Source organism: Chlorocebus sabaeus, chromosome 7 (assembly GCF_047675955.1).
Source record: "Chlorocebus sabaeus isolate Y175 chromosome 7, mChlSab1.0.hap1, whole genome shotgun sequence".
NCBI lineage: Eukaryota > Metazoa > Chordata > Mammalia > Primates > Cercopithecidae > Chlorocebus > Chlorocebus sabaeus.
Window position 1 is genome coordinate 91,430,653 of NC_132910.1, and position 12,851 is coordinate 91,443,503.

At 36.9% G+C, this 12,851-nt stretch overlaps 1 pseudogene; it reads right to left on the reverse strand.

Moving 5' to 3' along the window:
- Positions 1-254: 254 nt before the first annotated feature.
- On the reverse strand, positions 255-1,739 carry LOC103236291 (uncharacterized; annotated as a pseudogene).
- Between the last annotated feature and the right edge of the window lie 11,112 nt (positions 1,740-12,851).

A 12,851-nucleotide genomic window follows, 5' to 3' on the forward strand; every position in this document is an offset into this window, starting at 1 on the left:
GATGACCCAGTTCCATGTAATGAAAAGTAAATATATTTTATCTTCCTTATTACTTTCTTAATAACATTTTCTTTTCTCTAGCTTACTTTATTGTAAGAATACAATACACATACAAAATATGTGTTAACTGACTGTTTATGTTATTGGTAATGCTTCCAGTCAACATAGGTTATTAGCAATTACACTTTGGGGAAGTCAAAAGTTATACATGGATTTTCCATTGCACAGGGTATTTGCACCTCCTAAGCCCCACATTATTCAAGGGTCAGCTGTAGGATAACATCCCAGATCTTGACAAAAGCTGACAGAGGAACTCTATCAAGTTGATTATTTTTATCATAAATGGTTACTAGGGAAACAAAACTATAAGGTTCATGTTTGTATAATGCAATTTTTAAAATCCATAAGCAGTCTAGCATTTTAGAGCCTTTCTTGTAACTCGGGTGCCTCCTTTCCTTTCTTTCTTTCTTTTTTCCAAATAGAACTTTTATTACTTTTCTAATCACCTCTTTCTTGCCAAATGCTTTTGGAGCAGGTGCTTTCTGGGCTGGAGCTTTCTGACCCTTCTGAGCTTTTGGAGGCAGCGCTGCCTTCTGGCCTGTGGCTTTCTTGGCAGGAAACTTCTGAGCTGGAGATTTCTTGCCCGCAGTGGTTATCTTTTTGCTAGAACTTTAGCAGCAGCTGCAGCAGCAGTAGCACCCTTCACAGCAGGTGGTTTTTTGGGAGAAGCTTTCGGAGAGTTGTCTTTTGAAGCTTCTAACTTCATTCTTGATTATTCTGTTCCTCATTGCCTTTACAACTTTAAAATGATCAAAATCTGTCATCTCGGCTTTCCTTTCTCCGGCTTCAATCTTCTTGGCCCCATCGTGTGACTGTCCATTTTGTATTGATGTTTGCTTTCTGCCAGGCTTGTTGGACATACTTCTGGTGGGCACTGTGTGGAAACCTGAGGTTGGAATCAGTGAGCTGCTTGCACTTGAGAGGCATGGTCTGGCTGGGCGCGGTGGCTCACGCCTGTAATCCCAGCACTTTGGGAGGCTGAGGAGGGCAGATCATGAGGTCAGGAGATCGAGACCATCCTGGTTAACACCGTGAAACCCTGACTCTACAAAGAATACCAAAAAAAGAAAAAATAATAATAATTAGCTGGGCATGGTGGTGGGTGCCTGTAGTCCCAGCTACTTGGGAGGCTGAGGCTGGAGAATGGTGTGAACCCAGGAGGCAGAGCCTGCAGTGAGCTGAGATTGCGCCACTGCCCTCCAGCCTGGGAGACAGAGCCAGACTCTGTCTCAAAAAAAAAAAAAAAAAAAAAAAAAAAAAAAGAAAGGCATGGTCTGTCTCCTCACTTGAGTGCAAGGTGCATCAATCAAAGCCCTGTTCTGATCAATAACATCTACAGTTGCGACCAATTTTCCTGCACGAGGTCCAGAGGAGATGTAGTGCACACGACCAACCTCCACGAAGTGCCTGAACACCATGTTGGTGGCGTTTGGCAAGAAGGAAGAAGGCCAGGTGCATTCTTTTATAAAATATTAGTTATCAACCAGGCGTGGTGGCTCACGCATGTAATCTCAGCACTTTGGGAGGCCCAGGTGGGTGGATCACTTGAGGTCAGGAGTTCGAGACCAGCCTGACCAACATAGTGAAACCTCATCTCTACTAAAAATACAAAAATTACCTGGTTGTTGTGGCAGGCACCTGTAATCCCAGCTGCTCGGGAGGCTGAGGAGGAGAATCACTTGAACCCGGGAGGTGCAGGTTGCAGTGAGCCGAGATCGCACCACTGCACTCCAGCCTGGGTGACAGAGCAAGACCCTGCACACCAGTCTGGGTGACAGAGTAAGACCCTTTCTCATAAATAAATAAATAAATAAATAAATAAATAAAATTATTAGTTATCACTGTAACCCTGACTTCTATGCTCTTCAGAGAATTACTTTATGCTTGTTAAAAACAGAATCTCCTTTATCATTCCAGACACATATGATTAATCCTGATTTTAAAGCCAGATTTTTTTTTTTTTTTTTTTTTTTTTTTTGAGATGGAGTCTTGCTGTGTCGCCCAGGCTGGAGTGCAGTGGCGTGATCTCGGCTAACTACAGCCTCCACCTACTGGGTTCAAGCAGTTCTCCTGCCTCAGCCTCCCAAGTAACTGGGACTACAGGTGTGCACTGCCATGCCTTGCAAATTTTTGTATTTTTAGTAGAGACAGGGTTTCACCATGTTGGCCAGTATGGTCTTGATCTCCTGACCTCATGATCCACCCGCCTCGGCCTCCCAAAGATTACAGGCGTGAGCCACCGCGCCCAGCCTAAAGCCAGATTATTTTTATAAAATTTTAGTGAACATGTACCCAGCTGACATGACTGAAAATATAGATTCGTGTTTAGAGAATCACAGAATCACAAAATCACAAATGCTAGAATGAGGTGGCTCAATGACAACTCACTCAGGAAATACACTTTTAGAACCTGTGACAGGCAGCATGCCAAAAGCTGGATGGTCAGACACAATCTTACCAGCAAAGATTGACTCTTAAATCTGGGGAACCATTCACTCTAACTCACTGGTAGTGTTGTTTGATAAAGTTCTTAATGTTATTTTACACCATGTTAAGAAGCTAAATGAACTCTCTTCCAAGCCCTCACTTGAGGAAACAGGGGTGGACAGGAAAGTGACTAACTCCCCGCAGTCTGATGGTTAATTTCAAATATTTGAATGCTGCATAATATCTAGCTCACGATAGACACAGAACTAAACTTTTAAATGAGTAAAGAATGGAATGAATTGAATCTAGGCTGAGCCAGAGCAAGAACCCAGGTTTCTTCTTCTTCAAACCAATGTTTGTCACGTTGTTGGTAGATCTGAGTTTTCTGAACCAGTCATTTGCATACCAACATCATGATTTTTGCCACATTAAATTAACCATTTAATTAAAATCAGTTTTGAACCTAGCTTTATTCTAAGCAACATGTTAACATCTGTGAATTGATAATTAGTTGTATTATTCATATTTATTATAATAAAATAAATATGTAACTATTTTTAAAAATTCATCTTGTACAACCAGAGGTATAAATACCAATTCTGGGGGAAATGCTAATTTTAAAATATTATCTAGAGAAAAATAAGGACTGTAAACCAAAAAGTATCTGAGATAGGTCTCAATCAATTTAGAAGTTGATTTTGCCAAGGTTAAGGACATATGTGGAAGAAAAGAACACAGCATCAGAGAAACAGGCTGTGGTCTGTTCCTTTATCCAAGGATGACTTTGAGAGCTTCAGTATTTAAAGGGGAAAAGTGGGCTGGAGAGGGAAGAGCGAGGGTATAGTAATCTACATGTCGCAGGAGAAAAGGCGCAGGTAGGGGAATGGTGAATGACGTATTCATCTTGCGCGCAGCAAATCGGCACTTTACATGAGATAGGGTGAACATAGAGTAGCTACCTATAGAGATATTTAACCTTTTATCTGTAGTTATCTGCTTAAGAACAGAAGGAAAGGCAGTTTCTTGCATGACTCAGCTTTCAGCTTATTTTTTTTCCTTCTGGCAGAGTGAATTGGAGTCTTGAGTTTTTATTCTCCTTTCACAGCACTGAAACTGCACAGAATCATTCCTAACTATTTCCATTTTTATGATAAAGTCCAAAGGTTGATTCCATAAGGACCTTGAAATCCTTTGCAATTCTTGCTTGAGAAACTCTAAAAGTACATGGGTAATTTCTTACATTTTCTCTACCTATTGAACAAATAAATGAAAATGACTGATCAAATTTGTTTACTCTTGGTTATTATCAGAAATTATAATCTTGAGAAAAGTATACATGAACACCTTAATTTACCAAATAGCTATATGGTATACTGTTGAGTACAGTATACTAGTCTGTAGTATACAGTTACGTCTAGTTTTGAAATAGTTTTAACAAATAGGTTATATTCTTTACTCATCAAATTCAGAACAGCATTCTCCAATGAATTCAATAACCTTTCAAGTGAAAAAAATGAGTAAAAAAAAAATGTGAGTTCTTATTTAGGAATGAAATGAAACATGTTTTGCAAATTAATGAGCTTAAAGCATCAGAGAACACACCTGGTTATACTTGAAAGTTATCAAAAATGCTTCCATTTAGCATATTTCACCTTAAAATATCCACAGTATGTTTAGAACCCTCTAATTACTTAAGACAAAATAGCAGCTTGTATGTGCACAATGAGAGTGTGCCAGACTGGAACATCAAAAAGATCTTGGAAGTTCTCTGTTTCATTATTTATCATTTCTTCCCCCACATAATACATTGCCTCGTACAGGTTTCAATTAGGACTTCCCACATTCTCTATGAAAAAAATTTTAATTTTGTGCCTTTGTTTAGATGAACTATATTATCAATATTCACATAGTTCAGGTCACATGAATGTTCACCTTATAATTAAATATTCCGATGCAGTTTCAGTGGTTTCTATTTCTACTTATAGCCTTTCCGTATTCAGAAGAGGGATTTTTTTTTTCTTTTTCTTTTTTTCTTTTTTTTTTTTTTTGAGACGGAGTTTCGCTCTTGTTGCCGGGGCTGGAGTGCAATGGCGCCATCTCGGCTCGTTGCAACCTCCGCCTCCCGGATTCAAGCAATTCTCCTGCCTCAGCGTACCAAGTCTGAAAGCTGAAAATAAGCTGAAAGCTGAGTCATGCAAGAGCTGCCTTTCCTTCTGTTCCTAAGCAGATAGCTACAGATAAAAGGTTAAATATCTCCATAGGTAACTACTCTATGTTCACCCTATCTTATGTAAAGTGCCGATTTGCTGAGCGCAAGATGAATACATAATTCACGGTTCCCCTACCTGCGCCTTTTCTGAAATCCCTCCCAACGGATTACAGGCATGCACTATCACTTCCGACTAATTTTGTATTTTTAGTAGAGATGGGCTTCCACCATGTTGGTCAGGCTGGTCTTGAACTCCTGACCTCAGGTGATCTGCCCACCAAAGTGCTGGGATTAAAGGCGTGAGCCACCACGCCCGCCCAGAAGAGGGAATTTTTTTATGGCCAAGTAATTTTTAAAACCATTTTTACTGAAAAATATAATACAAATGTAGAACCTGTATAAAATAAATATGTAGTTTAATAAAATAAATATGTAGTTTAATGAATGCTTATTTCATGATCAGTTTGTCAAAATTTCAACTTTTTTTTTATACCCACTTACATGTACTATTCTTTTAGGCATCTTTTGGTCATTTCAAGGTGGGTTTCCCCCCCCCTAATCATTTAAGGCACATCTTAATGATCAGCAACACTGTTTTATCAAATTTGAACATCTTGTGAAAGATATATTACTTTCTAATCTTACAGTTATCTTTTTGTATGTTATCTTTTTTAGATAGAGTTTGTAAAGACTTATTTTAAAGTTTAAATTAGCAAACATAATTTGGTCTGGAATTTGAAAAAGGTAAACACTCTAAAATAACTATATCCTGTCTTATGGCAATCATTTTTTTGCATTTTAAAAATAGTTTTATCATCCAAAGGTGCATCCAAAATAAACCATAGGTTTTTCTGTCTATTTTTAAAATACGTATTTGTGAACCCAAAAGTATCTGAGACAGGTCTCAATCAATTTAGAAAGTTTATTTCACCAAGGTTAAGGATGTGCCCATAACACAGCCTTAGGAGGTCCTGATAATATGTTCCCAAGGTGATCGGGGTACAGCTTGCTTTTATACTTTTGAGGGAGACATAATACATCAGTCGATACACATTAGATGTACATTGGTTCCACCTGGAAAGGCAGGACAATGCAAAGTGGGGACTGCCAGCTTATAGGTAGATTTGAAAATTTTCTGATTGGCTATTGGTTGAAAGAGTTATTATCTAAAGACCTGGAATCAATAGAAAGGGATGTATGGGCTAAAATGATAAGGGATTATGAAGACCAAAGTTTTATCATGCAGATAAGCCTCTAGGTAGCAGGCTGCAGAGAGAATAGATTGTAAATGTTTCCTTTTTTTTTTTTTTTTGAGACGGAGTCTTGCTCTGTTGCCCAGGCTAGTCTTGGTTCACTGCAAGCTCCGTCTCCCAGGTTCAGGCCATTCTCCTGCCTCAGCCTCCCAAGTAGCTGGGACTAAAGGCGCCAGCCACCACGCCCAGCTATTTTTTTGTATTTTTAGTAGAGACGGAGTTTCACCGTGTTAGCCAGGATGGTCTTGATCTCCTGACCTTGTGATAGCCAAGATGGTCTTGATCTCCTGACCTTGTGATCCGCTCGCCTCAGCCTCCCAAAGTGCTGGGATTACAGGCTTGAGCCACCATGCCCAGCCAATTGTAAATGTTTCTTATCAGACTTCAGGTCTCTGTTGATGTTAATGCTGGTCGAGTTTTCCTGAATTCTAAAAGGGAGAAGGGTATAATGAGGCATGTCTGAACCCCTTCATATCATGGCCTGAACTAGCTTTTCAGGTTAACTTTGGAATGCCCTTGGTTGAGGGGTCCATTCAGATATTTGGGGGGGGGCTTATAATTTTATTTTTGGTTTACATATTTTAAATGTCTTTAATCTACAATTTTCCTTTCCACTTCTTTTCCCCCAGTGCAATTTATTTTTTCATTTTTAAAAAATTTTTTGTGGGTACATACTAGGTGTATATATTTATAGGGAAGTGCAATTTATTTGGTAAAGAAAAGGGTTTTGTTTGTTTTGTTTTTAAAATCTGTGTCCTGTAGTGTTTTTCATAGCTGGATTTTTTTTTTTTTTTTTTTTTTTTTTTTTTTTTTTTTTGAGATGGAGTCTCACTCTGTCACCAGGCTGGAGTGCAGTGGCATGATCTTGGCTCACTGCACCCTCCATCTCCTGGATTCAAGTGATTCTCTTGCCTCAGCCTCCCAAGTAGCTGGGATTACAGGTACCTACCACCACACCCAGCTAATTTTTGTATTTTTAGTAGAGATGAGTTTTTGCCATGTTGGCCAGGCTGGTCACCTGACCTAAGTGATCCCCCCACCTCAGCCTCTCAAAGTGGTGAGATTAGAGGTGTGAGCCACCACACCCAGCCTCATAGCTGGATTTTGATAATTTTATGCAGGTGGTAGATTTGACATATTTATCAGTTCTCTGTAATTCCTGTTAAATTGATAATTTATGGGCTTGATCAAGTCAGGCTTCAATTTTTTTTAATCAGACATTCACAGGTGATGGTATATTCATTTTCCATTAGAAAGTAAATGATATCTGTCTCTCTTTGTGATGTTAGTAACATTGATGCTCAGAGTCTAGATAACTGTTTCTAGTAATCTTTTTAACTATACCCCTCCCCCTAGGGCCTTTTTAAAAAAAATTTATTTATTATTATTATTATACTTTGAGTTCTAGGGTACATGTGCATAACGTGCAGGTTTGTTACATATGTATACTTGTGCCATGTTGGTGTGCTGCCCCATCAACTCGTCAGCACTCATCAACTCGTCATTTACATCAGGTATAACTCCCAATGCCATCCCTCCCCCCTCCCCCCTCCCCATGATAGGCCCCGGTGTGTGATGTTCCCCTTCCCCAGGGCCTTTTAATACATTTTCTTAATGAAACTTTTTCCCTATGAGATTGTCTTTTGCCATACTTGGAAAACGTTTATTTCTTCAAACATTTTTCAGTACAATACTATTTTTCCTTTCTTTCTGGGACTCTGATGACTCAAATGTTAGATCTTTTTTGGCCCTCAGATTCCTGAGGTTTTGTTCATTTTTTGTTTCAATAATTTTTCTCTCTGTTGTTCAGATTGGATAATTTCTACTGAAATTATCAAATTCACTAAATCCTCTTTCATCTCCATCCTGCCGCTGATTCTTTGTAGACAGTTTTAAATTTCATTAAAATTCAAAAATGTAATTAAATAATTATATTATTTTTCAGTTTAAAAATTTCCATTTGGTTTTTATTTATATCTTCTATTTATGTTATTCATACTTTCAATTATCATTTCTATCTTGGGATTTTTCTTTTTTTTTTTTTTTTTTTGAGACAGAGTCTCGCTCTGTGCCCCAGGCTGGAGTGCAGTGGCGTGATCTCGGCTCACTGCAAGCTCCGCCTTCCGGGTTTACGCCATTCTCCTGCCTCAGCCTCCCGGGTAGCTGGGACTACAGGCGCCCGCCACCTCGCCCGGCTAGTTTTCTTGTATTTTTAGTAGAGACGGGGTTTCACTGTGTTAGCCAGGATGGTCTCGATCTCCTGACCTCGTGATCCGCCCGCCTCGGCCTCCCAAAGTGCTGGGATTACAGGCTTGAGCCACCGCGCCCGGCCGATTTTTCATGATTGCTTACACAGGTAAGCAATCTGTGTAAGCAGCTTGTAACAGCTGCTTAAAATCATTTGCAGATAATTTTAACATTTGTGTTATCTCACTGTTGGTATTTGTTGTTACTCTCACGGGAATTGAGATTTGCATGGTTCTTCATAAGCAGAATAATTGTGAATTAGATCCTGAATATTCTGACTATTATGTTATAAGTCCCTGGGTCCTGTTTAAATGCTATGGAGAATGTTGATACTTTTAATTTAGTAGAAACATGAGTTGGTTAGGTTGAGGCTCCAAGTTCCAACCCACCTTCTTTGGGTGGTGGTTCTAAAGTAATTTCAATTTGGAGTCTTTGCAGTTATTTATTTTTATTTAATTCTAGCAATCCTAGTAACAGTTCAGTAAAGCAGGTATTATGATACTCATTTTACAAATAAAAAGATAGGTTTGAATTCAGACTATATTCACTAGTTTTATGATATTGGACAAGACTGTCTTTGATCCTTTATTTCCTACCTGTAAAATGGAATTGATAATACATAGCTGACTGGATGGTTTGAGGACTAAGTATAAAACAACACATGTAGCATACCTAGGGCATTGTAGACTCTGAAAAAATCATGGCTAGTTCTTGACGGTTATACTGAGTGTCAACTTGATTGGATTGAAGAATGCAAAGCACTGATCCTGGGTGTGTCTGTGAGGGTGTTGCCAAAGGAGATTAACATTTGAATCAGTGGGCTGGGAAAGGCAGATCCACTCTTAATCTTGGTGGGCACCATCTAATCAGCTGCCAGTGTGGCCAGGATATAAAGCAGGCAGAAAAACGTGAAAAGGCTAGATTGGCTTAGCCTCCCAGCCTACATCTTTCTCCCATGTTGGATGCTTCCTGTCCTCGAACATTTGGACCCCAAGTTCTTCAGTTTTTGGGACTTGGACTGGCTTCCTTTCACCTCAGCTTGCAGACAGCCTATTGTGGGACTTGTGATTGTGTGAGTTAATACTAAATAAATTCCCCTTTACACACATATATATATAAAATATATATATATGACTAATAGGATATATATATTCTACAAATATATATATCCTACAAATATATATATATATATATCCTATTAGTTCTGTCTCTCTAGAGAACCCTAATACACTAGTCTTCTCATTTTTTAAAAATGATCAATTTTATTGAGGAAAAATTAGTATCAAATGCACACATTTTAAGTTATGGAAGATGACTTTTGACATTCACATACACTGTGTAATCACCACACCAATCAGTCAAGATATTATAGGACATTTCCGTTGCCCCAAACAGTCCCATCATGCTCCTTTGAGTCAGCCCTCCTCTCAGCTTCCACCCCAGGCAATCACTGATCTGATTTCTGTCACAACTGATAAGGTTTATCTGCTCTAGAACTTTACATTAAGAAAACAATAAAGTCTGTACTTTTTGTATCTGGTTATTTTCATTCAACATAAATATTTTAGATTCACTTATTACCAACAAGTTTGTTCTTATGTATATCTCAGAAATTTATTCCTTTCTAATTGCTGGCTAGTATTTCTGTATTTTTGGAATGTTTTCCTATTATTGATTGAAATAGCTCTTAGATATTCTGAATTCAAGTCGTTTGTTAACGTATTGTGACTATTGTTTTTCTCAAGCCTGTGAATTATCTTTTCATTTTCATTATGATGTCTTATAGAGAGCAGAAAACCTCAACTTTTATGAAGTTCAATTATTTAAATTTTTTTAATATTGTTTTTTGTGACCCATCTCAAAAAATTTGGCCAACACCAAGGGGATGAAGGTTTTCTTCTCTGTCTTCTTCCAGAAGATTTATAATTTTGGCTTTTATGTTTTAGACTCTGGTCCATTTTGAATTAACATTTCTGTGTATACTGTGAGGTAGAGCTTGATATTCATTTTTCCTGCATATTGATATCAACTTGTTCCAGCAACACTTGTTGAAAATACTAATCTATCTATTCCCATGGAATTACCTCGGTACCACTGTGAAAACCTAAATTATCAAATTTATTGCCATAAGATTTTTCATAATATTCCTTTTAATGTCTTCAGTATCTATAATATGTCCCTGCTTTTATTCTTGATATTGGTTATTTGTGGTGCCCCTCTCCTTTTTTTTTCCTGGGTAAGTCTGCCTACAGTTTTAACATTTATTATTCCTTTAAAAGAACCGCCTTTTTGTTTTACTATTTTTTCTATGGTTTTATGATTTTCAATAGGATTGATTTTTTTGCTCTATATTATTTTCTCCCATGTGCTTGCTTTGAGTTTAATTTATTTTTCTTTTCCTAATATCTTAAAATGAATGCTTAGATTCTGGATTTGAAACCTTGTTTTCTCATATAAGCATTTAATGGTAAAAAAAAAAAAAAAAAAAAAAAAAAAATTCCCTCTAAGCACTACTTTAGCTGCATCCCACAACTTTTGATATGTTTACATTTTAGTTTAAAATTACTAATTTTTTTGTGTGTGACTTACCCTGTGACCCATGGTTTGTTTAGAAGTACATAGTTAGATTTCTAACTATTTGGGGATTTACAAATATCTTTCTGTTACTGATTTCTAGCTTAATTCCTTTCTGGTAGAGACAATAATTTTTATTATTTCAATTATTTTAAATTTGCTGAGATTTGTTTGATGATACACAGTGGAGTCTATTAAAGAAAGTGTGTTCTTCAGTTATTGGGTGGAATGTTCTACAAACGTCCATTAGGTCAAGTTGGCTGATAGGATTGTTCAGGTCTTCTATATCAATAGTTCAGAAATTTGCCAGCCTTTTTTCAAAATCAGCTTCTTAGCTTTCAAAAACACTAATGCCTGTATCTCACTCCTTAAGATTGTAATTTATTTTGAGGTGTGGTCTGTTCACTAGAATAATTAAAAGATTCCCAGGTGATTCTAATATACTGAAAAGTTTGGGACCTGAGTTCTGTATACTTAGATTTTCTGTATACTTGTTTTACAAATTGCAGAGCAGGAAGTAATGAACTGTTTGAATTCAATTAATTTTTGATTCATTGCTATTTTTTAGCACTGTGGTTAGGATTTTGTGTCTTCTTGATGAATATGCCCCTTTATCTAATTGTTTTAATGTTATTTTACCTAATTATTAGTGAAGGTAAACATTTTTTAAAAAATCTTTCTGGCCATTGAGTTTTCCTCTTCTGTAAGTGGCCTACTTATGTTATTTGAATATATTTATCTTGAGTTGTCTTTTTCTTATTGATGTGTCTGAATTCTTTATATTTTCAGAGTTTTACTATATTCTGCCAACCTGTGGCTTGTTTTTAACTTGATTAGAGATGGCTTCTCTTCTGTTCGTAAAACTTCTAAATTTTAAAATAATATTTTCCATCTTTCCTTAATGAATCATGCTGTTTCTTCCCTATGGTGATATCATAAAGACATATGCTTTTCTTCTAAAAGTTTAGAGTTTTGTTTCTCACATTTTGGGTCATTATTTCATTTGGAATTTAGTTTTATTTCTGTTGTATCAGGATCGAATTTCTTATTTTTATATAAATAGCCAATTTAACTAGAACCAATAAAATTTGTGTCTTCTATATCCTACGAACAGTTACTGTACTAATTTACGTTCCCAACAGTAATGAATAACAATTTTTTCCCACGACCTTAGAAACAGTTATTCCTCACCAGACATCTTTATTATATACCAAATTCCAGGTATCCTTTTTGTTTTTTCTAATTTTCTTTTTGTCTATTCTTATGTCAATACCAGTTTTTAAAAAGTTGCCTTAAAATAGAACTACCATATGATTCAGCACAAATTAATGCACACTTCTGGGTGTATATCCAAAAGAACTGAAAAGAGGGTCTCAAAGAGACATTTGCACAGCCATGTCCACAGCAGTATTATTCACAATAGCCAAAAGGAGGAAGCAACCTAAGTGTCCACTGATAGATGAATAAACAAAATGTGCTATAATGCACATAATAAATGATATATAGAACTATTCAGCCTTAAAAAGGAAGTTATGCAATATACTATAAAATGGATGAACCCTGAGGCATTATGCTAAATGAAATAAGCCAGTCACAAAAGGGCAAATTCTCTATCATTCCACTCACGTGAGGTACCTAGAGTAGTCAAACTGATAAACAGAAAGTAAGATGATTACTGCCAGAGGATGAGGGGAGTAGGAAATGAAGAGCTGCTGTTTAATAGGTAGAGTTTTAGTTTGGCAAGATGAAAAGAGAGATTGGTTCCGGAGACTGGTTGAACAACGATGTGGAATGTATCTGATACTACTAAGTTACAAATGGTTAAGATGGTAAATTTTATTCTATGTCTATTTCACTACAATTAAAAACATTTAAAAATACTATTCTAGCAAAAAGTTGCTTTAATAGTTTCTCTTGATCTTTGGTGTCCTGCAATTTCACCATTGCATAGAATTCTTTATATCAATCCTGCTCAAGAATAACTACTTCTTGAAACTGAAAATTCAAATAATCCACAATCTTGGAAAATTCTTAGTTATTACTCTTGGAATACTGCCTGCATCCATTCTCTCTAGTCTCTC